General features: G+C 54.6%; 1 protein-coding gene across 1 annotated transcript in view; it reads left to right on the top strand.

Annotated features, from left to right (window-relative positions):
• The first annotated feature begins 267 nt into the window (after positions 1–267).
• CDC42SE1 (CDC42 small effector 1) overlaps positions 268–24,233 on the top strand; it is a 54,989-nt gene continuing 31,023 nt past the window's right edge. The window contains exon 1 of the mRNA XM_077840816.1: positions 268–404. The gene's annotated coding sequence lies outside the window, so the exon portion shown is untranslated. The remainder of the gene's footprint in view (positions 405–24,233) is intronic.

Raw genomic sequence — 24,233 nt, 5'->3', positions numbered from 1 at the left:
CCCTGCTCAAAGCAGGACCGATCCCCAATGAAATCATCCCAGCCAGGGCTTTAAACTGGCTAGATCCAGTGTGTTCCTCTCATCTGGCCAGGAGCTCGGACAGCTGAGAGTTAATGTGGCCAGCACGAAGGGAAAAGCGGCCGGGCTGTTCTGACATCCTTTCCAGGCTTGTGCAATGCCTGCCGGTGGCCAGGGTCGGTGCTGCGCCTCCGGAGAGCGCCTATTTAAGAACCAGTGTGTTGAAACCCGAGCATTTCCTTGCTCCTCTCTAGCCAAACCACACCTCGGGCAAGGGTTGAAGTTCCCAAGGAAAGTTTCCTCCTCCTTAGCGGGTACAGAGAGCCGGGCCGGGGTGGAAAGCCCTGGAGAAAGCACCGCTGGGATCGGGCTGCTAGGAGGGGAAGGTAAGGAGATGACTTGATTTTTTTTTTATTTCAATAGAATCTACGCCCTGGTTAATTACGCCCTGGTTAATTTCACCCTGGTTAATTTCACGCTGTGTCCTGGCAGCGGCAGCCCCGTGCGTGGGAGACAAGGCACAAGGCGGCGGGGGGTGTTTAGTGGCTCAGACAAGGGGCTTCTTCGCCTTCGCTAGGGCAACAGCCTGGCTTGATTCCTTTCCCCAGGGGTGGGGAAGGAGAGAGTGTTTGAAAGCAACATGGCTCTGCCACGCTTCGCTCAGTTCACAGGCAGTTCTTCCCCCGCCTGTTACTTTCTCTGAAGTGAAACCCGATTGCACCTTCAGGAGCTCTTAAAAAAAAATTCCAGAGTCTGGCTTGAAAGCGTCCCATTGATTCAGATTCGAACTGGGACTTGTGGGAAAGCCCCCCGCCCTTTCCTGTAACTGTGTGTGGGGGGGTGTTTTTAAGCAGGTAGGTGAAATGCTTTTCCAGGGCTTAAAATATTGAAAACCTGCAACAGAAAAGGGGGAAGGGGGGCGGGGGGGATGGGGCCGGAAGTTTCCTCTCTTTTCATACATGTGTTTGAATTTAAGCCGGAGAGGCCGGGAGTTCAAATAACTCTGTCTCCTCTCCCAGTGAATAATGGGGCAGGGTGACGAGGAGCAAAGAACTGCAGGCTCTGACTTGCAAACCCCTGAGCGACTGGCTGGCAGGGTGGAGGGCCTGGTGGTGTAGCGTGTCTCCTTTGCTGATGAAAGGGGAAGGTTTAACCCTTTCTCCTCGAGCCAGCCCTTACTCCTGGAGAGAGTGAGGGGTTCGCAGGGTCGTGCCCTGGCTCTGGGCGGCGTGTTCCTGATGGTGAAACTGGTGACTTCAATCCGAACGGGTAGGGGACGGGGACTGCACCTTTCCCTCTCGCCTTTGTGTGCCTTTGGGTCTTTGCTGGTTATGCAGCAATTGGCCCTGTTATGAGAACATGGAGCTGGAGCAGTTTGTTCCCCCCAATAGTGTGACCCCTCCCTCCCCCAAGCTGTGACCCTGACATGAGGTCAGGCTCAAGCCCAGGACCTCTGTGGCAGGGGCCGAAATGTCAATAATGTCAAGCCTTCTGGGGAACCTTCCTGCCCCAGTGATCCCTTTGCTGTGCTGATTCAGTGGTGAGTAAGAAACCGGAGACCCCCTGAGACCGCATCAGAGCCCTGATTATATCTAGACAATTGCTTCACGTGGAACCCCCCACAGAGTCCAGGACAGTGGGGCACTCCGGCCCTGGCAGGATCCCACGCCTGTGACGTGCTGCCTGCCGCTGCAGGATTTCTCAACATGAAAGCGGCCAGACTGGGGGCTGCAAGAGTGTGTGTGTGTGAGGCTGTCTGGCCTGTTAAGCTGAGAACCGGATGGTTCCCTTGCCTTCCAAAGGGCTTTAGGAACAAGTGGGCCCAGTCGTGTTGTCTGTGGAAGCAAGATTGGGTCCCCAGAACCTTTCCTTGTCAGCAAAGCATGGTTTGCAAATCCCTCACGGGGAAAACCTACCGCCCCATCTCGGCAGAAGCTGGGCTCGATTCTGGCCTCGTTCGGTGGGGATGCACTGCTGGTAACGAGGACAGAATCTAGCCCGTGGGAAGAGTCAGACCTGTCCAGCCTCCGTCCCTTGGAGGGAAAACTCCCTTAGTGTGGATTAATTGTAAGGCCTTTGCTTTTCTTAAACAATCTCTCTTGTGATGAAGGATTGACTGATAGATTTTTGGTGTGTTTGAATGAGACGCTTGAGATCATGGGAACAGTTCCCCAGGGGTCGTGGTGGGTTCTCCATCATCACTGGCGATTTTGAAATCCTAGAAGATTACAGTTGGAAGGGACCTCAGTAGGTCACCTAGTCCAACCCCCTGCTTAAAGCAGGACCAACACCAACTAAATCATCCCAGCCAGGGCTTTGTCAAGCCTGACCTTAAGAACTTCTAAGGAAGGAGATTCCACCACCTCCCTAGGTAACCCATTCCAGTGCTTCACCACCCTCCTAGTGAAATAGTTTTTCCTAATATCCAACCTAGACCTCTTCAAGCCGCCTCTTCTGAAAGAGATGCTCTAGCTGAAACAGGAATGATTTTGCATAGGTTCTCTGGACTGTGCTTTGCAGGAGATGAGATGAGGTGATCACCGTGCGTCCTATCTGATTTTACAATTGTGGATCTATGAAGAAACTCCTCTGGTCAGCACGGTTACAGCCCTGCAGAATAAACACCGTGACTCACTGCCTTTGGGCATGTTTGAGACTCTCACAGCCTCCCAAGGACTTAACGGGGAAATTAAACTGTGTTGCATTTTTCAGGAGCAGGGTTTAATTTTGCTACCCCTGTGTGGCCTGTTGGGCACCCATTGTTCCACACAGTAGCAAAGAAGGATCTTGATTAAATACCCAACATCTCTTGTTGCCTGTGCTGTTCCCAGCAGGAGAAGCCCTGAAATGCTATGCAAAAGGCTCGTTCTCACAGTATTCTTGGCTGGGGATGGATGCATGTTTGAAATCTTGCCATCCCTAGCCTGGTTTTTCAGACCCACATGGGTGCAGCTTCAGTTCTCAGCTGTGGTTATGCAAACCTCCAATGTCAAAGGGCTAGATCCGCAGCTGGGGTAAAGCCGCGTCAGTAGAGCAAGGTCGATTTATCCCAGCTGGGCTAAAGAGGATAGGCAGGTATCTGAGCCGAACTTGGTCCTTCAGTACTTAGCTGAATATCTTATGGTTGGCCCATCTCTTTAAAAGCCAGGGCTAGATCCCTGACTGGAATAAACCCTCATTGCTCCGTTGACTTTAGTGAGGCAAAACTAATTTACACCAGCTGAGGATTTGGCTCATTGGCTTCTGGAGAGAGAGGCTGCATGTGTTTGCCTTAGCGGTGAGCCCAGACCTAGCCGTGGGATCCAGGCACCACTTGACTTTTAGGGGCACCTGGGTATGAATTTCCTATCTGGCTGTGATCACTATGGTGAACTAAGCCAAAACAGATAATCCAATCACCCCTGATTTGGGACAAGTTTGCCTCCATTGTGGTACTAAATAATATTTGATTTGTGTTCCCATAGTACCTAGGAGCCCTGGTCACGGATCAGGACCCCTTGGTGCCGGGGCAGTACAAATACAGAACGAAAAGATGGTCTCTGGGCTCCCCTTGTGCTGGGCGCTGCACAGACACAGTGAGAGAGAGAGAGTCCTTACCCTGAAGAGTGCCTGGTCTAAATAGACGGAGGACGGGAGGGGAAACAGTTGCAGAGGGTATGTCCACACCACAGTCAAAGATCCGCAGCCCAGCAGCGGCTGGCTTGGGTCCGCTGGCTCAGGGGGCCAATAATTGCAGTGTAGATGCTCAGGTTGAGCTCTGAGACCCTGTGAGGGGGAGTTTGTCAGAAACCAGGCTCCTGCCCAAGCCCAAATGTCTCCACTGCTGTTTTTGGCCCCGCAGCCTGAGCCGACTCGGGCCCCGAGGCTTGGTGCCGCGGGTTTTTCATTGCGGTGGAGACATGCCCAGAGAGCTTTGCACTGGATAATGGTAGGGCAGTGGAGCAGCCCGATCGCAGAACCCAGATCTCTTGAGTCCCAATGCCCTTAGGCCAGGATTATAAAGCCCAAAAAAGGGGCGTGAAGGGGAATGATTGGCCCGGAGCAGAGGTGACCTGAATATGACCACAAAGCCTGCATGCAGCTGGCTGGCTTTCTTGTGAAGGGTGCTTAGACTCTGAGGAGATCAGGGGAAGGGGTGGCGCGTCCCATCTCATCGTCTTTCCTGCCAGCGGCACGGGGACGTCCCAGGTGTGGCTCGCCGCCAGGCCGTGCTGCTAGAATGCTGCTGCCCCGGAGTAACCACTCAAAACTGGACTAATGCACAAGGCATCAAGGCCGGGAGGGCTCGCTCTGATGCTGAGGGCAGAAAAGAGGCCCAGCTCTGCTCAGCACTTAGTCTGGGGCCAAAGCGTGGGATGGTGATGGGTCAGAGGGAGCCCGACCGGAAGCGGTACTGCCTGGCTAGTCCAATGCGCCCCGCAGAGGGTTAATGGAATTTAGCCGAGCTCTGCAAATGCCAGCGGCTGGGCCAGGGCACAATGAGCCTTTGGCAGGCTGAGGAATGCTCTGTCTTTGGGGCTGAGCAGATTTTCCGCTCGCAAGAGCGGGCCAGGGAGGGGGGGAATCTTCTCTGTGGACTGTTGATTTCTTCTCATTCAGCAGTTGCTGGAGGAACAGTCTCAGTCATTTAGCAGAGCGGGTGGGGAGCACCATGGGTGGGTTTCAGAGAAGCATTTGCACCCCCTTCTCCCAGGCTGTGGGGGATCCGGGGACAACAGACAGCATTGCAGTAGGAAGCCTCAGTCAATGGTCCAGCCCCCATTGCGCTAGGCACTGTACAGAGACCAAGCAAAGAGACAGTCCCTGCAAACTCAACATGTATTATCAGGGCGTACTTTCCTGGACGTGACTTCTGTCTCCATGCTGCCTGACACAGCACAGACCCCAGAGACCCGATTCTCTTCTCACCCCTGCATCAACCAGGGGTGACTCCAGTGATGTGAGATCCGAATCAGGCTCCCAAAGAGGAAGATGAGGTGCAAAGAAAATACACACAAAGCTGGAACACACACTAATACGTGACAAATGGGGGGCTGGGTCCTCGGCTGGTGGAAATCAGCATCGCTCTATCACGAGATACAGCAAAGAGCAGAGCTGTGCTGATTTCCACCAGCTGAGGATCCGGTCCAGGAAAGCTAAAGCCCTTGGTAACGGGCAACCTCATTCTCCTCCATCGTAGCCTCTGATCTCGCCCTGAACGCAGGGTGAGCTGGGCCCTGCTGCCGCAGCTCAGATGTCCCCTCAGAACTCCTGCCGCTGCTACCCGTGGTTCAGAATCGCCTCCCGAGCGTCTCAAACCCTCCCATGCGTCTCACTGCAGCTAACCCCCTCTCTGCTCCTTCTGCCCTTCAGCAGAGCTTTCTCCTCTGCACCTGCTGCCCTGTATCCTGCTTTGCTCCCATCCCCTGCTCGCTTCCCTCTTTGCCCTCTTCTTTATCCCTTTCCACCATCCCTCTGCTGTGGGAGCAAGGACCTTCTGCTTCGCAGCACCTGCTGTTTGCAGCAGCCCCTGTCTCTCTCCACCTCCGATTCCCCAGCGGATGTGAATCCGTGTTCCTCCATTGACGTCAGCAGAGTGGCCCTGATTTGCACCAGCTGGGGGTCTGGCCCGGCGGAGCTGAATCGTGAATTGTGTTGGCGGTTTGGAGCCGGCGTTTCCAAGGCAGATGGAATTCGTGAGCATCCTTGTCAGCGGCCGCCCAGTTGAAGAGTTCCCTGGGTCTGAGCGTAGCCACGGCCCTGCCAGGGGGGAACAGAGCGGCCGTTTGTGATGGGGCTGGCCGGGTCCATGTGGCAGCTCCGTGCACAGACTGGTCGCCCCGGGGGCAGGCGGCTGGCTCGCAGCTATGTTCTAAACCAGTTTGTGTGTTTCGGGGGGGAAGGGGGATTTTTTTTTTTCTTTCTATTCATTTTTGTTCTGGTTCCGTGACCGGCTAACATAAAAACTGCTTCTGCGGATGCCTCTCTTCCCCTCCCCCTCTCACCCACTCACGCTGGGAGCCGAGCAGAGGGGTCTGCCCGTGGTGACTTCCTGGCACGTAGGAATTTTGGGCTACGAGGTTTGGCCCAGGGCTGCGGCCGGGCGGCTTCTCGATCAGTTCAGCGGCTGTACAGCAGGGTTTGCTGCGTGGAGTTGCTCCCCAGTAGGGTAGCCTCTTTGAGCGGGCATGAGCGGTTCTGCAGGGGGTGGAAGAACCGTTCACCTCCTTCATGGCTCTTTGTCCTTTGAGAGGTGCCTCCCCATCAGCCCAGCGCTGAGGACCCTGGCGTTGCAAACCGAGCTTGCTCTTACCGCTGTGGATCATCCCATGGGTCATGGCACATCTCTTGCTGCTATGCCAGTGGGGTGGAAATCGACATGGTCTAGTGACCACGGGACAGGACTCCTGGGTTCTGCTGCTGACTAGTGACGTGCCCTGTGGCGCCTCAGTTTCCCTCCCTGTAAAGTGGAGAGGTGAAAATCCCTCCTCCGCTGTGGGTTTGAAGTGCAGGTCGAAGGCGCTACAGAAGTTCACGGTATTATTGTCTGTCTTGTCACATGTCTCCTCTTCCACCTCCTCCTTATCTGGTCTGTAGACAACCTGGAACAGGGACCCCATGTCTCAGTGAAACCACAGAACATCTCCTTTTCCCCTCCTCCCCGCCAGCTGATCTAGGTACAGAGGAGACGCTTGCGATTTTTCACTAGGCTGCGGTAGTGAAAGCAGGGAACTAAATTTATACTGGCCCCGGAAAGAGAAGGCTGGGCTGGGGTCGGGGGAGGTGAACGGAGGCTATAAATATCTACACAGAACAATACGGATAGGAATTGCTCAGTCTCCGATGAGATGAGGGGGGAACAAGGAGGAATGGCCTGGAGCTAAAGCGGGAGGCCTCGTCTGGATAGCTCTTTGTGCAGCGGAGATCCGGTGGGGGGCCAGAGCTTGGAGTTCCTGGACTAGTATGTCTGGGGGAAGAGTCCTTTCAGCCCTGCCATGTGGCTTTGCTTCTCCTGCCTTTCCCCTGGGCCTGACAGCCTGAGTTTGTTGACCTTCAGGATGGTGTTGCAGAGGCAATGTTGCCTAGTGGTTAGGCTTGGGGGGGGTGGTCTCAGGAGTCCTGGGTTCTGTTCCTGGCTCTGACCTGCTGTGTGACCTAGCCACTACCCCTCTCTGTGCCTCAGTTTCCCCTCCCATCCTTTAGCTGACTGGTCTATTTAGACTGTAAGCTCTTTGGGGCAGGGACTGTCCCTGCCCCAATGTGTAGTGCCTGGCCCAGATCAGGGCTGGCGTTTCTCGGGGCTACTGTCATAAATCAATGTGTTGTTGCCAGGCCCGTTGAGCTCCATGCCGAGACCCAAGTCTGTGTTACACACACAGCCGTGTTGTCGGGGATGGAGTAGCTATGTGGCTGTGCTTTCTGCCGATGCCAGGCAGCGTTCCGGTTTGTAGTGTGGATCTGGTCGTGCTGCAGGTCCAGTCTGCACAACGAGCCTGGATTACTACAACAGCCATGAGCGCTACAGTAGGGTGAGCTGAAGAGAATGAATCGATCCAAATTCTCTGCCTTAGTCCCACCTGGAAGGAAAATTAGGACTAAGGGTTTGTCTACATGGGGAAATTAATTTGGATTAAGGAGGGGTGTAAATTTAAAGAGGATTAACTATGCCGCATTAAACCCCTGTATGAACACCCTCAAAAATTAAGAGTGGCCTTAATTCAGTTGATCTTAATTCACTTCCAAAATGAATTAAACTAAACTGCATTAAGACAGCTTTAATTCTGAATCACAGCATCTGCAGAGGGACCGAATGTGATATTTAACTAATCCGCTTCAAATTCCCACCTTCAGTTAATTAGGGTTAACTTTCCTGAATGTCCCTGTGTAAACAAGCCCTTATTCCAGAACAAAGTGCGTCCACACAGGGAGTTAATCAGGAATAAATCAATGTGTAGACAAGCCCTAAATTAGTATGAAACTAGCATGCCTGGTGCACGTTTGAATCTTGCGAACAGAGACTCTCACCAGTGAGCACCAAACCCCCACAGACGCTTGTCCAGGAGGCCACTTGAAGTATCCCTGGCACACGGATCTAGTAGCCCAGCTGTCTTGGCACAGTTGGCCCCAGGGCAGTCACACCCATTGGCACTGCCCTCACCCGCCTCCTGCTGTTCATGTCGGACCATCCCTGCAGTTGCTAGACGACAGCAGCGGCTAAATAAAATAGTGCATTGCGCAAGTCGAGGGCATGCTTGCTTCGCCACACCCTGCCCTGCCCCTGTTCTCTACTCGCCGGGCTGCCCGATGGGATGGCACCAGGGTTACTGGGTCAGCGGGTTGGGCTCGCATCAGGCTTCGCATTCGGCAGCGCTGGGCTGTAGGGAAAGGCCCTGGAATGAGTGCATGGCATGGGCTCTTTTCCTTTTTTTTGAAGCGATGCTGGGGTCTGGGGGTTTGGACTCGGGCCCGCGTAATGCAGCGGAGGCTCAGGTTGGGATCCAGGGTTCAACAATTCCTAACCTGGGGTTACAGATGAGTGTAGACGTTCAAACCCAGGGGCTGCTAACTCGGGTTCTACTCACCTTGGGCTTGCATTGCAGTGTAGACAGACCCTGAGCGGCCATGCCAAACTCACACTTGGCCCAGGGCAGATATGCGGTGTAGGAAGGAGCCATTTAATTATTGACCCTGGGCCTAGTTCTCCTCTGCCTTTCTCTGGTGTGAACTGGGAGTCAGCAGAGGACCAGCCCAGATCAGAATGCACCTCTTCCCCCCCGCCCCCCAGTTGCACATGGGGCAGGATTGGCACCAGGGTGCGGGGGAGGCAGGATTCTGCAGAGTCATGCGGGTGGTCAGTCTCGCTGGTCGGTGTCTTTCCCCTTTTCGGTTTGTGAATGGAGAACTGGGGTGAAATCCTGAACCGCTGACAAAGGAGCATGAATCACAGCGGCCCTGGCTGGGTATCTGACCCCCCAGCCTGGGGATGTGCGTGGAAGGGAGGGCGGCGGTTCCCTCAGACACGCTCTGCTGCAACTGACCCCGCACTGCAGCAGGCCCAGACCACCCAATCCGCTGAGCCACTTCAGAGTTGGATCCAGGGCCCCGTCTCCTCTCACCTACAGGGCTCTAATGCCATCGCGGGCCGCAGAGTTACGCCCCACTGACCCCAGCGGGAACGAGAGGCAAATCAGGCCCCGAGCTGGTTTTTTACCCGCGGGCCGTGCACCCTGTTGCTTGCAAAGTGAATTCAGTGCTGGCAAAAGGGGGTGAGCAGGCAAACTGTGATGCAGACGTTCCTGGTTAGGCAGGGAGATGGCGTAACGGAGTCTAAGGGCCGCTCTAGCCTGTTCTGGTCTCCTTGCTCCACGGAGCGCGTGTCCCAAACTCTCCGATGCAGGTCAGTATCCTCGCCGCTTTGCAGGGAAAGGGTCTGCTGGGAAGCCAGCAGCAGAGCCAGGGACCGAACCCCAGAGGCCTGATTCCCACTACCCTGCTCTGACCACTCAGCAGCCTAAGCCCAGATCTGCAGGACCCGGGCTTGTGGTGTCCATGCTGCTCTGCGCAGACCTTCCGATGGGGGCTGTGGATTGAGCCGCATCCACGCGGCAGAGGGATTGGACCCAAGTCACAGCACGACTCTGGTGCTGACCCAACCCCTCAGCAGGGCCTAGGACCCAAGTCCTGAGTGCTGACCCGAGACAGGCTGGTTTGTTGGTGGACAGAAGCAGGGGCCTTAGGCTCAGACCTGAATCAGAGACCAGGCTTAGCGTGCAGTGTAGACAGACCCGAAGTGACACTCCCCTCCCAGGGCCAGGGGTCAAGACTACTCTTTGTGTGCTCTAACCACTAGACCCCACTCCCCTCCCAGAGCCAGGGATAAAACCCAGGAGTCCTGGCGCCGAAGCCCCCGCTCTAACGCGCTGGGTTGCAACCAGAGGCCAGTGCGAACGTCTTCGTATTGACCCCCTTCCTGAAAAACAGACTAGCTGGGCCCAGTGCGTTCTGCCAGGACATTGAATTGCATCTGTATTAATGACATTCTGCACATAATGTTACAGAGCCAGACTCTCTGCCAGCACCAATGCGCTGATGTCAAGGGAGAGAATTTGGCCCCTTTCTGAACCATCAGTGCCTGGCATTCAATGGAGTCAAACAGCCCCAGGCCTGATCCTGCTCTCAGTGGGGTAAATTGGGAGCCACTCCACTGAAACAGACAGATTTATACCGGCACCAAAGCTGCACAGATGGGAGAGGAATAGCCCCAGCAGGTAGAATTCCCAGCAGTGATATGTCCCCCGGCCTTTCCCCGAGTGCTATATAACCCCCCAGCCAGCCTGCTCTGGTCCACGAGCTAGGATCTCGCTGCGCAGTCTCTTTTCCCCTCTGCTACCTAACCCCTGGGTGCTGATCCCTTCGGCCAGCTGAAATAGCAGCCGGGTTTACACCCGGGTAAGTGAAAGGAGAAATGAGCCCCATGAGTCTAGGCTCAAGGGACTTGAGTCATCGGCTCTCCTCCTTCTCCTCCCCGCCGCCCACAGTGTTCCTTCAAGGAAATGGCGCTCAGCCAGGGCGCCTCTCTGCTCCGCTGTTGTGCCAGGATTGCCTCTGTCTGTGGGCCGACGTGGGTGGGGACAGGGCACTCTGAGCGTGGAGCAGGGGCTGGGGTCTGGGGCAGATGGGGGGAGGAGGGGTCAGTTGGCCAGAGTTCTCAGTGTGGGGCTTACAACGAGCATCTGGGCCAAATCCAGAGCTCCCCTGGCATGCGCAGGGCGACTCGGGCCAGTCTGACCCTCCCCGAGGGCTGGGAGCGGACGGGGTTGGAGAAAGGGGGGCAGCCAATGCAAGTCTTCCATTAAGGCAAGTCCCTGTGGCCGTGCATGCCCCTGGCCGGAGGCAAGCGGGCTGCGGAGCGAGGCCTTGGCACGTGGATCACTCTATCCCAGTCTCTCTGGGCGGGCCAAGGTACCCTCCGGGCCCCCAGTGGGAGCTGCCTATCCTCCCACTTCACTCCCTAGCGCTTGGAGCCGTGGAGAAGGCACAGATCTGCCTTTCCCCCACCTGCCCCAGACCAGGTGTCAAGCCATGTGCTCGAAGCCCGGCCTCGAACCGGGAGCCAGCTCTAGGATTGTTGTGTGAGGTGGGATCCCAAAGCTGTTGGCTAGATACCACAAGAAGGGGCACAAAGGGAGAGAGAAGTCAGCCCAACACGTGGTGGAAGTGTTGTCCAGTGGCTAGAACACTGGATTGGGAAGCAGAAGAGTGGTCAGAGAGGCAGGATGGCCCAGGGACTCCGCCACAGACTCCCTCCGTGACCTTGGGCAAGTCACTCAGTCTCTCTGTGCCTCAGTTTCCCCAATGGGGATAGTAGCCTTGCCCTGCCTTACATGAGAATAAATATATTGCAGACTGTGAGGTGCTCAATACTAAGGCGAGGGGGTTCCAGAGACCACATCAGAGGTGGGGCTAGAACTGTCTTAGGTAACTCCCTTCCCCCTCTGTGCCTCAGTTTCCCCTCTTACCCCATGTCTCTTCAGCCTGTGAGCTCTTTGGGGCAGGGACTGTCTCTCGCTGTGTCTGGGCAGCACCCGGCCCAGTGGAGCCTTGATGTCAGTTGGGACCTCTCAGCACTACTGTAATACTTCGCAGATGGGTGGGTTGGGTCTGGTTTTGGGTGGATCCAGTGGCTCTTCCCCGAGGCCTGGTGTGGAGATTCCCATGAGCACCTAGAGCTGGGAACCTCTGACGTGACTGAGGTGGGGTGGGCAGTGGGTTGGAGCAATTTTCCTGTTCTCCCCCTCATCCCCGTCCCGCCTTCATAGCACCAGTGAGACGGGCCCTGGCAGGGACGTTCCCTGCTCTGGCAAGTGGTGGATTCCTCCCTGCTCCAGGTGCAAGATTCATCCGAGCCGAGCAGGTCGGGGCAGGACGGGCAATTCCGATCAGGCCCGGCCCAAGGCGCGTTCCTGTGCGGCAGCCATGGCCGCGGGGTCCAGCCTGCACTCAGGCAGGTCGGGGCCGGCCGTCGGCGCCAGCTGATGGGGAGGAAAAGAGATTGTAGGGGGATTTTCTCTGCACAGACAAGCGAAGCCGGCTGGGTTAGTGCAGGGTCTGCCTGGAAAAGCGATTAACAGACACATGCTCACTCCTGCCCATCTGCCCCCCGCACCCCATTTCCAACAATGCACCTCTGGACCGCCCCTGCTCCCATCTGCACCCCACACCTCCCCCTGCTTCCACTGACATCTTCAATTCATTCAAATTAAGGCCACTGTAATTCTGAACGGGAGGATCCACACAGGGGTTTCATGCAGTTTAACGAATCCACTCTTTAAATTCACATCTTTTAGTTAATTCAGTTTAATGTTCCTGAGTGTGACTATGTAGCCCAGGCCTAATTCAGAATAAGGGGCTCTTACTCTAGAATAAAAGTGTCCACAGTTATGCCAGAGTAGCTATTCCACTTTAATTCAGATTAAGGCAGGGTGTGAATTCAGTGCCCCTGTGTAGACAAAGCCGTACGCTCATGTGGCACTCTCGCCTGCCTCCCAACGCACTGCTCTTCGTGCCCCAATACCACAGTGATGGCTGCATTACAAGTGCCGTGGCTGAAAGCACCCTGCTAATGTGCATGTCCCTTTCCTGCCTTCCCCACTCCCGTTTAGCATGCCCAGTGGGAAGTTTAGCCTTGTGGGCACCTGCAGGGAAGCAGGCTCCTGGTGGATGGTGCCTGTCCAGGCATGCGGCTGTTGGCCCATCAGGGAGGCGGGGTGGGCGCTCTGTGGGGCCTGTCGGGGAGCCACTGGATGGAAACCAACCTCCCCGACAGCACCATGGGGCCTGGCCCCATCAGCATCATCTCTGGCCTGGGCAGCAGGTTGCTCCTGAGCTGGGTCTGCAGTGACAGAGGTGGCGGCAGGTCCATCTGGTACTTTTCTGGTGTCTCATCCCCCACAACCCCTGTCAGAGCCAGGCGACTCCTTGGAACGACTGTTGTTTCAGGCCTTGGCACAGGGCCCAACTCCCAGATAAAGCCTCTGGCCGCCGGATTCCTTGAGCGCCTGGCACTTGCGTGCCTATAAACAGCCACGCGTCTCCCTCTGATAGGGGCCCTGGCTGGTCAAAGGATCTGTGCTAGGGGCTGATAAACTTTTAAGAGTTCTTTGGACGTGTTCTTCCCTGGCCTCTGGATCCTTGATGCTCTGCAGGTTGCGAGTTGGTGGGCCCTATTTTACTGGCTCCTGGTGCCATGTGAACGTATCAGGAGTGTGTTTGTTCCCAAGTCCGAGGCGAGCGTGAGGTTCCCAGCTTTGTGGAGTTTGTGTGCAAGCATCTCGCGTGTATGCCTGCCGTGCGTGTGTGCATTGCAGCCTGGGAGTGTCGGTACATGTGGATGCTTGTGTTTGCACACGCATGTCTGCAGGCACGCCTGTCTGTGCACACATGCCCATGTTGCCATGCCTTGACACGGATGTTCTGGGTGCTTGTGCAGACCAAGTGGGCTTCATGCATGTGCAGGTCATGTCTATTAACATGTCTATGGATGTAATGGCTCTTTGGCACAGTAGCATGGCCCAGTGCTTGGGGCACTAGCCCAGAACTTGGGAGACCTGGGTGCCTGTCCTCCCACAGACTCCTTGTGTCACTTAGCTGCTCTGTGCCTCAGTTTCCCATCTGTACAAAAAGGAAAATAGCCCTGCCTTGCCTCACAGGGTTGTAAGGATAAATATGGGGAGTATGTAAGTACATAAGACATACGTGCGTGTCTACATATGTCCGGGTCTGACCCAAACAAGCAGCTCTGGCTGTTGGCCTGGTCTGACGGGGTCCTGCTCCCATGTGGCCCCTTCTCTGACAGGCCAGAATGCCCCATGTGTGGACTCTTCTCTCCTCTGAGCGTGGCAAAGGCCTGGTGGCGTTGTTCCTTCTCTTCCCTCATGCCCCAGCAGCATCACTAGCCTAGGGGCGAAGAGACTGGAGCGTCCCTTCCCAAGGCTCCAACCTTGAGCTTTATTGGCCGTTTAGGGCATGGTTAAGACTCTCTTCCCCAAGTGGCCTACGCTGAACGTACGTTAATGAGATGGCAGATGAACAAGATTGCTCCTGTCTTGCCCTCGTTAGCAACGCGAGTTCCCCACTTGCCCACCCCCTTCAAGCAGCACCCCACGGAAGCTCTGGGGCCATCCCTGCAATCAGACAAGACATCTGGAGGGAGTGGAAGAGGCATGTCAGCCAAGCGGATGCGGGGCAATGCTGGGCCGGCCACCCGTGCTGGGGGAGGGGCTGCCCACGTCTCTTGCTGCCCTTTTATCAGCGCTAAACAAGTCACCCCAAAGCTCCCTTGTGCCGAATGGGGAACTGCGGCTGGGTGTGGCGATGAAGCGAGCCTTTGTGCTGTCCAGCGTGTCGTGTGTCAGGGGCTGCACATCAGATCAGCCTGGTGTTCTGCCTTCTCCTGTACTGGGTCGCACTAGGGCACCCCTCTACCTATAGGATGCTGTCCTTGGCGAGGGTGGGCAGGGGTTCTCCCTGAATACAGGGATCTGTCTGGGAGAATCTTCTAACGCTTTCCCGTGCCATAAAGGATCCCCCTAAACCCTCTCAGAGCCTCTCTAAAAGTGACCAATTTTCTTCCAGCCCAACCCGTTTGTGTCTAGCGACTCTAGGCCTTTGGCCTGTGCCCATCACTGCAGTATCTGGGCATCAGCTCGTTTGGGAGCAGGGAAAGTCTTTGGCTACGAAGCCCTTTTTGCTTTGCCAATTCCAGCAAAAATGGGGCCCATCAATTCCCCACTGGCTGCAGCTCTACCAGGATCTAGCAAAGGCAGGTGGTGCAGTGCAGATGGGGCTCGGGTGTCTTGCCAGGCTCAGAACTAGACCTAAAACACGTTCTTTCAAAAATACCTGCTCTAGCTCAAGCAGGAATTGTTTTGGGGCAGTCCCATGGCTTGTGTTATACACCAGGTCAGATGAGTCGGTCACAGTGGTCCATTCTGGCCAGAGAATCTGTGGATAATGGATTGTTTTTCCACTTTTCTGGCCGAACCTCAAACACACTCATAGTTTTGGGGTGCTTGAAATTTGAATTCAAGTTTCAGTTTTGTGTTCAAGGCTTTTAAAGCCTTTTTTTGGAATAAAATTGAGATCAAATTTGAAAGGAAAAGTTTTTCAGAAACAAAACATATTTTGATTTTTTTTTTTCTCTGAAATTTTTTTTTTTTTTACCAAAATGATTTGGTGATTTGGACACACATTTGTCGACCCAAATCTCCCCTCCCCTCACTCCAAAAAAAAAAAAAAAAAAAAAGTTTCTACTGGAAAACTTCTCCCACTTCTACTCAGAAGATGTCTCAATGCTTTTGTGTGTATGCCCGTGTCTTGGCAGACAGCATCTCCTGAGGCTACCGAGTGGGAATCCCCCAGGCGGAGCCAGGTTGCTCTCAGCCTGGCATTCAGACTGAGACGATTGTCAGCGCGGGCACAGCTGCACCCAGGGCCGCCTATGGGCACAACGTGGGCAGAGCTGGCTAGATGTTTGGCTGCAGGGTGGGGACCGTGGTGGGCAGATGGGGAGATCTCCATGTAACCTGCCAACTCAGCAGAGTGACTCCAGGAAATAAACCCCAGGTCCCCTCCCAACCTCTTTCCAGTGCCGCTTCTCTACTGAGTCACCTTTCCTGGCCTCCACAAGCCAGCCGATAAACACCAATTTGTGTGTTTTGCGTCAGACAAACCTGGGGGGTCCTAATAATTACTCTACCGCGCGACCGGGAGGTCTGGGAGGAAAAGGCCAGCTTTGCCCTCGGCTAGTCACGTGGGCTAAAGTCACATGTCTAATTTTCCTCTTTCTTCCGCCCCCTGTCTTAAATATGCCTGCTCTGTTTGGAGAAGGAGCAGCTCTCACTCAGCTTTAGGGTTCTATTAGATTCTGTCCCAAATCCTCCTCTTCTCAGCCAGGTTCTGCTATTGCCCCCTCTCTGGGGAGGGTCCCTAAGCTCTCGGCAAACAGTGAATCAAGCTCTCACAACCTCTCTGGGAAGTGGGCTGGTATCATTATCCCTGTTGTACAGGTGGGGAAATGGGGGCTCAGAGAGGAGAGGTGATTTGTTAGTGATCACGCAGCGAGTCCATGGCAGAAGTCCCTGGCTCGCAGTCTTTCCCCCACTTCTCTAGCCATTAGACACAACTTCCTCTGAAGTTGGGCTAGAATCCAGGTGTCCTGGCTTTCAGGCTGCTTTTCTAGCTGCTAGATAATGCTTTCTCTGAGGCTGGCCCAAGTACTGCCCCAGACTGCTCTCGGGATGTTGAATACCAAGGGGGTCAGAGGGATCGAGGCTGCGGGCCGTGTTCTCCAGGGAATGTTCCTTGGAGATGTCTCCAACAGGCATGTTCTCTGTGGTGGTAACAGCAAAGTTCTCTATCCACCCTCTCCTGGACTGCTGCTGCATGCCACCTTTAGGGGGGTGGAGGAATAGTCCCTTTAGGGCAGCCCCGTGTCCTGGTGACATCTCCGCATTCCAGGGCGGGCCTCAGTGGGTCTAAGGACACATCTGCACAGACCCGGCACTGAAGGCGCTAACTTTCCGGTTAATCTATGCAATGAACCTACATCCCAGATGCATCCACCCCTCGTCCTCTAGGTCCAAGGTACGTGGCCATTCGCACTGGGCTTGACTGGCTCCATCCTTTCGTCCTATTCCACCCCTCACTTTCTGAGTGTCACAGATACCCCAGCAAGCCACTCTGCCAGCGGTTGTGCATTTCCTTCTCTCCGAGGGCTACGCACAGGGTGGTGTGATAAGTTACCACCCAGCGCCTTCTAAGCCAGCACCTTTATTCTTAAGGGAAAAGCATTCCGGAGAAACCTGAAAAGCAAGAGATGTTCCTATACGCATGTGAATGGCTGCCCCAGGGGCACCCCTCAATCTTAAGGGGCCTTGTTGGCCAAAGTCCCTCAAACTCTTCCACAAGGATTGGGGCCCCCTGGGACAGAAGTTCCTGTCCATTTGCTGCATCCAAAAGAAACCCGGTGACAGTTTAAGTTCCATTGTTTGAGTCTCTGGGAAGCCCAGTTTGAACCAGGCTATGCAAACACCCCATGGGATGGAAATTCTCCAGAGTTCTCTATAATCGCAGGTAATTCCCCCCCCCCCCCCACCCCCCCCACACACACACACACTGGTTAGTTTCAACAGGAGCTCTGGGAGGAAGTACAACACAATTGTACATAAACCATTCGTAACATAGTGGTCCCCAAGGATACTGCATGGGATTGCAACGTCTGTCACAGCCTCTCATCCGCTGGCATCGCTGCTCGTGTTCCTTACGCCATCCCAAACGGGGCCTCTTTTGGTCCTGCCACCGCTCGCTGGCTGGCAGGAAGGCACTTAGAGACACGCCGCCCTCCTGCTGCCTCCATCTGGCCCACTGCCTCCACCCCGCAGCTGGTTTTCAAAGCACTTCCTCTGAACGGCTGGATCCTCAGGTCTGTCAGGCAGAGCCTGGGGAGAAAGGGGCTACGGGGAAGATCAGCCAGCCAGGGATTGAGGGCTGATCCTGGCCGCATGTGCCTGGCTGGCATTTAACTGGGCTCCAAGGGCTGGATTCGCACAAGAGCTCGGCACCTCTGGTCCCAGGGCTAGCCGGGGAAATCTGGCCTTGAGTGATGGCCTTTGAAAACGTAGCCCCAACGGTGGGTGCTGAGTTCTTGAAAACCTGCCCCTGAATGCACATGTGATTGGGCGGGGGGGGGGGGGAAGTCTGGGGTATAAAAGCCACCCCCACAAACTTTCCATAGCTATTGTCTGTGGCCGGGATCTCATGACACAAGTTTCTCCAGCCCACACGGCGCTAGCTCTTATGGAAAGCCCAGTTTCCTGCCACGCTTCAAATTCCCCTCCCCCAGCGTATGTAAAATCCGAGAGAGAAGTTAGTTTCTCACGTAAAGATCAGCGGTTGAAAAGAACAGCTGAGGGCGTCTCCTCTCCCTGCCTGTGGAAGTGCTTGGCTACGCCTGGGCCGTGCAAGTGCCCTGGGTATGTTTGCACACACGTTTGCAGGTGCGTGCACCATGACCGTGGACTCCACCCCACAGATCCACCTGCTCCAAAGCTGAGCTCAAGGGAGAAGCTCCATTCAGTAGCACTAGTAGACTGATTCGAAGCCTTTGGACCTCCAGCCACTAGCAGGCACCGTCTGTAATCGTATTCGTACTAGCGGGCGTGTGTATTTAGGGTCTGTGACTTGATGTTGTCCCTAGCATGGCGTGATGATGCAACGGCTCGTGCCCGCGTTGCGATGTCGTCACTTTGTCTCTTGGGTCTAATGCAAAAATTCCTCCCCTTCTCCCCTCGCTGGCTGGGAAGAGGAAGAATTAAAGGGACCCTATCCGAATCCTGAGGCCTACTCCATACTGTGCCCAGCCTTATGCGCTGGTCTCTGAGAGCAAGGCAGGCCGTGGAGATGCTCAGCACGCGCCCTTGATTTGCGTTGTACGTGTTGTTGGTGGTTACTTGCTAACGAGAAACATGACCAGGCCTCCGGAGAAAATGGGTGCTGGTATGTCTGTGAATCGCTGGGGGGTGGGTCAGGACGCCAGGGCTTATTCCTGCCTCTGCCACTAAATATCTTTGCACCCTTGGCAAGTCGCTTCACTTCCCTGTGCCTCAGTTTCCAGATCTGTCCAAGGGGGCTGATGAGCGTGATCTACCTCAGGGTGGGGGCTGGGTGTGGGGGTTAATGAATTGGTGGTAAAGGGAGTTTAGCTCGCTGGATGAATGGCACCATAGAAACACTAATAAGACTTCGGCACGGTGAAGGAGCCCAGCTCTCTGCGGGAAGCAGACCCAACTGCAGCCAGCTTGCAAACGTGCGTACAGTAGCAGGGCTGGCTTAGGGGACAAGAAACTGTCCCTGTGCTTGGGGAGTCTGGAATTAAGACAGTTTCAAGCCACCTTGGCCCTCCCCCTGTTCTGGGGCCGCGCAGGGCCCTTCCCAGCCCTCAGCGGCTGCCCTGAATTAGGGCCAGAGCAGGTTCTCAGCCCCCGTGCAGTGAATTCCAGCCAAACACCCCTCATCTGCCCTCTGTGCTGGGGGCTGGGAGCAGGGCTGACACAGAGCCCTTATGCCTGCCCCACACTAGCTGTGCCCAGGGTTGGGGAGTGGGTTCTGCCACTCTGGTGGCATAGAGAGGGCCTCGATGTAAATGAGGTGCTGAAATCAACAGCTGTCTCTCTCTCTGCTGCTTTGGCTGGAGCAGGCAGCCAGGAGGGGCCTGCGGCAAATGTAAAGGAGAGGTTTCAGAGTAACAGCCGTGTTAGTCTGTATTCGCAAAAAGAAAAGGAGGACTTGGGGCACCTTAGAGACTAACCAATTTATTTGAGCATGAGCTTTCGTGAGCTACAGCTCACTTCATCGGATTTCAGCTGTAGCTCACGAAAGCTCATGCTCAAATAAATTGGTTAGTCTCTAAGGTGCCACAAGTCCTCCTTTTCTTTTTGTAAAGGAGAGGTGACTCTCTCTTCTCTCTCCCCCCACCCCCAAGTCAGGAAGCACACGGCCCAGCCTTGCCGGCAAATGCGCCAAAGGTTCCCTTTCAAGTCTGCTGCACTCAGGCTGCCGGGGCAGAGGAAGTGACCTTTCCTGTTTTCCAATGTGTAATCAAAACAATCCCCCCCCCTCTAGACCTGCGTGCGGCAAGGGCTGGCGTGACGCAGCAAAGGGCTCTCGCTCATTCCCCTACCTCTGGGAAATGTTTTTCCTTTTGGCTGATGAAGGCCTGGGTGACAGACAGTGTTTCCCAGTAGAACTATGCTGGGGTGTGATTGTTTTACCGATATAAATATCCAGCTACAATCCCTAGGGAGGGCTCGGTTATACTGGTAAAAATAACACCACCACCTACCTCTTATGTAGCTGCTTTTCCATCCCGTCTACACTTAAACCACTACAGCTGCCGAGCTGCAGCACCTCAATGTAGACGGGATGTGGTCTCCCATCGGCGTAAGTCATCCACCTCCCTGAGGCAGTAGCTAGGTTGCCGGAAGAATTCTTCTGGTGACCCAGTGCTGTCTACACCAGGGGTTAGGTCCGCATCGCTGCGTCTCTCCGGTGCGGCTCTGTCACACCCCTGTGCAATGTGTCTATGCCGAAGTGAGTTCCCAATGCAGACCAGCCCCTAGATCGCAAAGCGCTTTTCAAAGCAGGTCGGTATCATTGTCCCTATTTTATATGTGGGGAAACTGGGGCAGGGATGTGACTTGCCCAAGGTCACCCAGAGCCAGAATAGACCCCAGGTCTGCTGAATCCCAGGATAATGGGACTAGGCCTTATGGGAATAAGCTACATGGAATAAGTACTCTTGTACAGTTCTAACTGTTCCCCCGCTGGATGGGGGTGTTGTGTATAGTTAAGGCACTACACGTTGTGTGTGCAGGCAAAGTCTGACCCAGAATTGCTGGTATGCCCTAAGGGCTCAAGTTCCTTCAGGTTCACCCACAAAATAATACCTTCAGCGCTCAAGCATTGTTCTCTATATTTTACAGTTGGGGGGAAACTGAGGCATGGACACACAAGGCAAGGAATAGAACCCAGATTTCCAGGCTAGGCCTATATCCATTTGTCTGCCACCAGGCTACAGACACCAGCACCAGCTAATCCCGGTTTGAGTGGGATTTGGGGTGTTATCCCAGGCTTCCTTGGATTTGCCGAGGCGTGGCAGTCCTCCTCCTTCAGTGGTTCCAAAATCCCAGTTGGTGACGATCCCCAGGGCACGGGAGTGGGAAGCAGCTTGAACCAGGATGGGTTCGTGCTGCAGGAACAGGGCCCGATCCTCTTCTCAGAGCACTGGAAACTAGGGGTTATTTGGCCATCACACTTGTAGAAGAGAAGTGGAGCCCATGCCTGTGGGAACAGTCCTGCACTAAGCAGGGTGATCCAGAAAGTCTTTCCCAGATCTCCTAGGTTATGAAAACCCCCTTACTGCGCACACCCTCCCATCCCCTCCCCGCAAAGTTATGGATTGGAGTGTTGGGTTCTAGCCAGTAACCACATGAAAACCACCCTTTTCTCCCCCTGGCTGTCTGGCCTGCTGAACTGCCCTCTGCTTATTTGTTGTTTGGGCTTTGAGTCAGTGCCCAGAGCCCAACTGAAAATAGATTTATTTTCCCCCTTCTCCTTTTAGAATTTAAGGTTTTTAACCTCTAAGACCTGCCGGGAAGGGACAGACTATTTATAACCCCATTTGTCAGGGTTTGTTTTGGTCTTTGCATGGGTGAACCTTCTTCCCTGGACAGATTCCCGGTGCAATGTCCTGTTCTCTCCCTGGGCTGGAGTCTCCTCTTGCTTACACGGGTGTAAATCGGGTGGGACTGCGCTGATGTTAAGAGGTGCCTGGCACAGCACATGTGGTGGTGCGTGCAAATACGCACGCTGTGCAAAAGGACCGGCCCTCTAAGCAGAATCACACACTTCAACGTGGCTGGAGGCTGTCGCTGGTGGCTATAGGGAGATATAATCTCTTTGAAACCAGCGGTGAAGTGCAGGGTCCCCTAAACAGGAGGAAGGATGAAGCGTTCTGCAGGGCTAGATTTTCCTCCGATTGAAATCCATCAGCAAAACTCCCACTGGCTCCAAAGGGAGCCAGGTCAGGAAGAGGGCTGTTCATATCCAGCTGCTGCTCACCTCTCACTCTGCTGCTCCCGTTCCCCCATCTCTGAGCTGTACCTGCTTCCCTTAATGAGGCAAACCCATTTTAATTCCTATTATCCCTGATAGAGCTCTGGGGGAGTGAACTGGAATCTATTCCGACTCGTGCATCATCTAAAGCAGTGCTACGCCAAGTGGTGGTCCATGGACCGGTGCCGGTCCGCGAGCCATCGGCTGCCGGTCTGCGCGCACATTTGCCGGTCCCCCACATCAGATAGCTTGAGAAGCACTGGTCTAAAGGACTGTCCGATGGCAGCATCATTATGGGACGTAGGAGGTGGAAGGAACACGGCTGTGATTTCCAGCTCCTCGTGGAGATTGCAGTGTGGCAAACTTAGCACCCCCCCCCCCCCGAAAAACCCTTGAAGATTTAAACTGAAGCACCCTTGGTCTGCTGCTGATTTCCCCTCTGATCTTGGACCCGTTGCTTCCCCTCCCTCTACTCAATCTATAAACGGGGTGATGGGAATAACTCCTGTCTCCTGGGCATGGCGAGAGACTCCGCACATTGATATCCTTAAGCCAGGAGGCACTAGAGAGAGGCGGGGGGGAGGTATTGAGTTGCCAACAAAGCATAACTATGGACACCCAGGCTGTTATCATCTCTGCTGAGTCACTTTTCTAACCGCAAGCTCCTCTCTGGCTGCTGAGTGTCATGTTCTCCCCGCGGCCTGGCCCTTCTGGTGGTGTGATCTCTGTGATATGCCTTGTTGGGGTTGTAACCCTGTTGGGACACTGGGCCTGGTACTCCATCAAGTCCCGGGCATCCCTACAGCCTTGTGCGAACAACACCCTGCCATCTGTTCCCCTGGTACAGGAGCTGGTCAGACCCTGTGTGCGGATAGTAGCTAGCACAGGCTGAGAGAGCCTGGCCAGGAGCTAGAGAACCACAAGGTCTATGTCCAGTAGCCTCCCCTTCAGCATTATCCCAGCTGTGTCTGGGCAGAGCGAGTGACCCTGCAAGGATGGCCGACTCGGGGCCCGATCCTGAGATGTGCCGAGCTCCCGCCAGGTGTGCCGTGCACGCGACCCCAAGTCGAACGAGTTAGAGGCTCAGAACCTGGTCTCTGCTTTTTTAAGGCCCTTCATGGCCTCTCCTCGCCTGACTCTTCCTCTCCTGCCCCTATGCCAAATTTTCCCACCAGCGCCTTCCCGCTGTGTCTCATGCCACCCCCTCTGCCTGGGCAAAGCTATGCCCTAGTTCTGCAAATTCCCCCTCTGCTGTGAGGTCTACAAACAAATGCCACGCTGGTTAGCTGACCTGCCCAGCCGCTGCTCAGCAGAACTGTATCGCTGCTCCCAGATGGGGAGGAGGAGAGTTTGCTGTATCCACCTGTTGGTGGTGGTCCTTCTATCCCATTGGCTGAGAATGGCAAACCACAGCCGCTGGGAGCTGCAGGCGGCTGTGCCTGTGGACGGTCGGTGTAAACAAACTGTCTCGCGGCCCGCCAGCGGACTACCCTGATGGGCCGCAGGTTGCCCACCACTATAGGTTGTGAACTCCTTGGACAAAAGCAGTCTTTGCCACATGTGTTTGTACAGCACCTTGCACCACGGGGCTTCAATCTCGCCTGGAGTCTGTTGGAGCTCCTGCAAGGTAAATAACGCAGCAGCATCAGGCGTAGCACGGTCAGGTTTGGAATGATTCAGCCAGCCAGATCTCAGACAAGGTGGGGAAAGTAACAGCCCCAGTTTGGGTTATGTAGCAGGAAGCGTGATGCCTTAGGGGCTGGAGTGGTTTCAGGACACACCAGGAGTCGGTCAACTGACACGCCAGGTTAATGAGCCACTGGGACAATAACGAGAGGCGATGGCCTGAAAAACCTCCCCCTGCAGAGCAGATCTCCCGGGAGACACTTTTGTTGATGATGAGAGAGAGAGAATAAAATGCAGCCCCGTTCAGCTCCACTGAAAGCAGCTTCCTGTTATCTGAACAGACAGCCGTTTTCAAACCGGGAGGCCTTGTCTCTCGCCCCGATCTTTCTCTATGGGGAACTAGCACTTGCCTTACTGGTGAAGGAAGGAGCGCCAAAAAAAAAGGCCTTTTGAGAATAATCTTATTATGATGGGGAGCTGCTTTGTCTGGCAGTTTGTGTACTTGCTTAATGAATTTAAAGGTGACCTGCAAGGGGTGGGGAGAAGTGGACTTGGATCCTTCTGGGCCTTGTCTACGCTGGTCAGCCGGCATGGATTTACCAAGAACAAATCATGCCAAACCAGCTTGATTTCCTTATCTGACAAGGTAACTTGTTTGATGGATGGGGGGAACGTGGTGGACATCATATACCTGGACTTCAGCAAGGCTTTAGACACAGTTCCACATGACATTCTTGTAAGTAAGCTGGAGAAGTGCAGACCATTATTGGTTAAACAATTGGAAACAAAGAGTCACGATTAATGGAATGATGTCAGATTGGAAGGAGGTCTCCGGTGAGGTTCCATGGGGATCTGTTCTGGGTCTGGTGTTTAACATCTTTATTAATGACCTGGATGTAAGACTAGAGAGCAGACTGATCAAATTTGCAGATGACACA

This window comes from Eretmochelys imbricata, chromosome 24, assembly GCF_965152235.1.
Source record: "Eretmochelys imbricata isolate rEreImb1 chromosome 24, rEreImb1.hap1, whole genome shotgun sequence".
In the NCBI taxonomy this organism is placed as follows: Eukaryota; Metazoa; Chordata; order Testudines; family Cheloniidae; genus Eretmochelys; species Eretmochelys imbricata.
Note: the sequence above shows the minus strand (reverse complement) of the source record. Positions and strands in the feature narration are given on the sequence as shown.